We start from the raw sequence: 5,471 nt of genomic DNA on the forward strand, positions 1-5,471 counted from the left end.
GCTATTATCCAAGCTTTCCACCTGCGGTGTGTGTGGCTCATTATTTGAATGGCTGAAGAGTTATTTGTGCAACAGAAACGCATACGTACGTGTCAACAATTCGTCATCTTCGTTGTACAAGACATGCTCTGGTGTTCCTCAGGGCTCAGTCCTAGGTCCCCTTTTGTTTTCAATTTTTGTAAATGATGTTTCCCGTATTATTTCAAATTCTATGTTTCTTCAATACGGGGATGATATAAAAATCTACAAGGAAATAGTGACGCCACAGGATTGTACTAAGCTTCAGGAAGACGCATGTTCCTTTTTCCAGTGGTGCTTAGATAATGATCTTTGTTTAAACCGTTCTAAAACAAAGGTCATGACTTTTTCTCGTAAGACGGATAATACCTCTCGTTTATATAATATCCACGGCGAAATTCTGTCTCGTGTCGATGAAATGAAAGATCTCGGTGTCACCTTTGACTCAAGTTTGAGGTTCGATGGCCATGTAACCAGGGTGGTCATCTCGTCTCTCCGCACTTTGGGTGCCGCATGCCGTGTTACGAAAAAGTTTGAAAACGCGCCTGCATTTCTCACATTGTACTGTTCATTAGTAAGGTCACAGCTGGAGTACGCCTCAGTTGTGTGGAATAGAATTTCCCAAACCAATTCTGTGGGGATTGAGCGAGTTTAAAAGAAGTTTATTTCTATCATGAAGCATCGCTATCTTAAAGTGGATGTACCTGGTAAGAATTATGAAGATGCGCTAAAACTTTTTAAATTTCTCAGCCTGCACCGGCGTCGGGAGAAAGCTGATTTGTTGTTTCTGTTTAAGGCCACGCACGGCCTAATTGATTCACCATACCTCTTGTCTCAGGTAAGTCTTAGAGTTCCACGCGTACGTACATGTCTTCAATCATCTTTTTATACCTCTAGAGCTTTTAATCAGCTAGTCCCAATACTCAGGTTGGCTGAATGTGATAATCGTCACTCGGAGGTACTTGATATATTGCCGCGCTCGCAGCTGGCCAAGTAGGCAGCGCGCGCGTGGCCTGACGGTTATCGCGCTTGCTTCCACGCTGAAAGCCAGGGTTCGATTCCTGTCCGCGGAGGCACATTTTTGTTGACTCTGTAAAGTAATGTTCTAGTAAATTCGAGAACCATGTTGCTTGTTCGAGGTCAGAATGTTCTACACGCCGAACCTTCTACGCCGATTATTCCAGAAGCCCACGCGGGCATGCACATAAGGGACTCCGCGTGCTGATCTGCAGTCAGTTTCGCCCCAGCGTTCAACTGTGCTGCTACGCCGACTTCGACGCCCGCGACGCTCTGTTATTATCTTTTGTACCCTTTTATTTTAGGCACAAGTTCGCCACATTAAACGTTTATTTCTTCCTGTTTATTTCCTGTTCTTTGGTCACCACCCGCGACATTTTGATGGAGGTGCGGGGTACCGCATGCCCGTGCAGCGTTCCACTCCAAGGGCCCGCAGTGCAAGTCCAATTCCCGGCTCTGTGAGAAGACCACCTAACGAGGAACCTGAAACTCGGACCAGCCGCCGCACCAAGGGAGAGGATCCTGAGTGCAGTTTGCTGCTGGACAAGCCGAAGACGAAGAAGATGACGATGGCCATCCAGTCGCAAGCCCCCGCCGCTTCTCCCGTCATCTACATGCCCGTCACACCGCGGACGGCTGCCCCCTTCCACGGTGAACTCTACGAAGACGTCGAAGACAGGATTGACCAGTATGAACGCGTTGCCCGCCACAATGGCTGGACCGACGAGCAGCGCCTGCACAACGTCTACTTTTCACTTGAGGGGACCGCCAAGTACTGGTACGAAAACCATGAGTCGTCTTTGACGTCGTGGGGCATTTTCAAGACCGATCTGAAGGCTGCATTCGTCAACCACCACCGCCGAGAGAGAGCCGAGGACCTACTGCGAACCAGGACCGAGGGCCCCAACGAGAGCGTCACCGGCTTCGTAGAGGACGTTCTGCGCCTGAGCGCCCGCGCCGATCCTTGGGCTACAGAAGAGAAGAAGCTACGAATCCTCATGTACGGGGTGAGAGACGACATCTTCGGAGGCCTCGTCCGCAACCCGCCGGCAACCGTCGACGCCTTCGTCAGCGAGGCGACAAACATCGAGCGCGCCCTCCAAGGGCGCGCTTCCCACTATACACACTTAACTTTTTTACACCCTTTAGGGGTGCTGCAGAGGGTTCGCACCCTTCACTTAGCCGTCCAGCACCATTTTCCTTGCGGGGTTAGCACCCCTCACGACGAGCGCGAGGTTGCATGAGCGCGAGCACCCTTCCGATTCATTGTGAGGGGTGCTGAGTGTTGGAAGGGTGTTGGAAGGGTGCTCAGTTATTCGGTCAAGGGTGTTCTTTATTTTTAACAGCATAATTTAGAAAAAAAAAAAAAAGGAAGCGATAGATATCTGTATGTCGTCTTCAGTTTATTAACTGCGCTCAGTGTACATTAGATGAATTGATGAACCACAATATATTTTTTTATTCATTTTATTTTTATTTATGACTAATCAACCAAAATCTGTTACTCCGAAAATCCGATTGGCATCTGTTTCAAATTACGACCAGCAAAAATAAAGCTCAATCAATCAATCAATTATTATTTACTGCAGAGTTAAGGAAGAACCACTGGACTTCACGCTGGCATAGTTGAATAATAACAATAAAAATAAAATCATTTATTGTTTTTTGCAGTGCCCAGGGACATCCAATAGATCGATCCCACAGCTAGTTTGAGTAAGCCACCGCTGCCGACATGCATCGTGGGAGCTGTAGTCTTTCTGCACACGCGACAACCCTGCTAGAGGTCTGCGCGAGCAGAGCATGAGGCGGCATGAGCTCTCTCGTGAATTGGCGTCTGCCTCCTACGAACTACAGCTATGGCGGCGTCACGCATGCGCGGAACGCTTGGTGAGATCGGTCTATTGGTCTTCTTGCTAGCGTAGTTCAATAGAATGCATAAACAGATATGCTTGCGCGCGCGCACACACACATACACGCGCACACGCGCGTACGCAAGCATGTACACGCGCAAACGCACGCAGACGCAGACGCACGCACAAACAACCACGCGGACGAATCCACACGCGCACACGAACACGGGCGCATGCACGCACACACGCACGCACGGAAACGAATACGACGAACGAAACGTGCTTGAGCTATATTTTCGGTTTCGTGTTGAAAAATAAAACCTAAAGTTTAGATAAAACCTAAGATAGACTACATTTTTGTTAACTTTCTACAACATTATAGTGACAATATTAATAGTAATATAATACTTATTTGCTTAGTTTTGTTTTCAAAAAAAAAAAAAAGAAAAGAAGAGCTTTTTGAAGACTGCGCAAGGACCATCGCTATTGCACTCAACTGCCGTTGGCGGCAAGGAGGTTAGAAGCATAGAGTTATTATAATGTACGCTAGAGGTTCAACTGGCGCTAGTGTCTATGCGACTTCCGTGACGCAAATTGAAGCAGACAGCAACCAGTCTACTTTTGCGGTGCTCCTGTGCATTCCTATGGGAAAACGCGCGTGCATTTTGTCTCTTCGCCGGAAAATAACATGGAACACTTAGGTTATTTCGGTCGTACCGAATAGTATGTGTCTTAACTAACATTGTAAAAGTGTAATTGCTTTAGTTTGCGCATTTCTCTTCATCAGTGAGCGATGTTTAACTTCGCTGCATTTCAGTCCCAAACGTGTGTTCCGCAGCAAGTGTGTAAAAACAATTGACGATTCAAAGCAAAATTACGATCGAAACGAACAAAGAGTGTGTTCAAGGCTCGCCAGCATTCCGGTGACGCTTGTATATTGATAATATGCCAGTCCTGTCACCACATGAAAATGATCCCATCGTGCATGAGCGGATAAAAACCTTCAACGTAGAGAATAAAGTCCGTGGGATATGAAAAGTGTCTCTTCGTATTGTTTTCCCTGCCGGGCAGCTTTTATCGCGCACTTGTTCTCAAAGGTGTCTATCGCGGGGGTGATATTTTGGACGTAGAACACGCAGCTTCGCTCAGGATGGAAAGAATACTCAGTTATTTAAAATCGGAATAGATTACGTGGCCTTCAATTTATTTTGATCGTACATGCACTGCAAGTTACTGATCCGGTGTTGCTGCGTAGTTCTTGCCGCCGCTCTTGATTTTCCAGATGTCCTTCGTTCGTTTGGCATGTATATCCCCCATGCTGGAAATCGCCGACGCCGCGTTCGCGCTAACAATGTCCGACAGTGCACATAAATACACGTACGAAGCCGTTTTAGCACCGTTTTTAGTGCGATGAATTCGAGAGAAAAACGCCGTAACTGACCAATTCTTTCGTCGGCCTGACTGAGAAATGTTCCAAACTACCAAGTACGTACGAATTATTTGGGATATTTGCTCTTATGATCAAGCGCAGGGAGAAAATGCACTCACTTTTTCCCATAGAAATGCATTACCGGAAGTCAATTTTCGACTGGTTGCTGTCTGCTTCAATTTGCGTCAGCACACTAGCGCCACTTGAACCTCTAGCGTACATTATAATAACTCTATGGTTAGAAGTACTAAAAGGGGGCACGTTGCAATATTGGTGAAGCCTAGTCATAAAAAGTTTAAACGATTTTGTGCCGAGCGTGACCGCAGATCTCTCTGGCGATTGGTGCGCGTGACATGTCACGTGTGAGATGGATGGTTGATTGTAGGAGGACTACTTCCAGGCTTGCGCGCGCTCCGTCCGGTAGGTTTTATCAGATCGAAGGCTAGACTGTGGTGTATTCTAGTACCCCATAGCAAGACGATGGCTAGCTACGGTCACGTGATGTGGTCACGTTGGCATGGTAAATGAGGAGTGTAAGGAGGAAAATGAGAAAGAGTTGAGGCGTCAAGGAAGCACGGCTTGTGGAGGCTACGCGGCCGACGTCATGGCCTCTCCTACCCTTCTATTGTCCATGGTTGGCAGTGACCGTTTGGGGTTACCCAGGCTTCGAGAATCGCTTCCTTTTTACGTTTTAGCCGTTTTCGCAGATATTTTAGATATCTTCCTTACGAATAACGTTTAAGCATAGCAAGCGATGACTGAGAGCTGGGAGACGCTGCGTCTTAACAACCCAAGTTGAGGACAGACCATCAACACTGCTGCAAACGCCGGTGAGCAATTTTGTTTCTGCGAACTGCGTCGCTGTTTCAATCTTTGTCGTGTACCATGGGCTTGCTAAGCTGTGCTTGATTATAACGATGCTTCTGGCCGGTGTTATTTCGTTATTTGAAAAGAGCGTACGTTGTTCAAAACCGATGGCTTGCTCCGCAGGGTGAGAGAGATTCGTGCGCGGCGGAGCCGAGAGGCTGTTCTGGGCGCCGTTCTACGACGTTCGCCCGACGACGCTTTTGCGAAGCGTTCAAGTGCAGTCTGACGGCAGTTCAGGCAATCACAGGTCATGCTAGTTCTGCCGTGTGGTCTCAACAGCCGCTCGCCAC

This window comes from Ixodes scapularis, unplaced genomic scaffold (assembly GCF_016920785.2).
Source record: "Ixodes scapularis isolate PalLabHiFi unplaced genomic scaffold, ASM1692078v2 PGA_scaffold1__304_contigs__length_218370807, whole genome shotgun sequence".
Classification (NCBI taxonomy): domain Eukaryota; kingdom Metazoa; phylum Arthropoda; class Arachnida; order Ixodida; family Ixodidae; genus Ixodes; species Ixodes scapularis.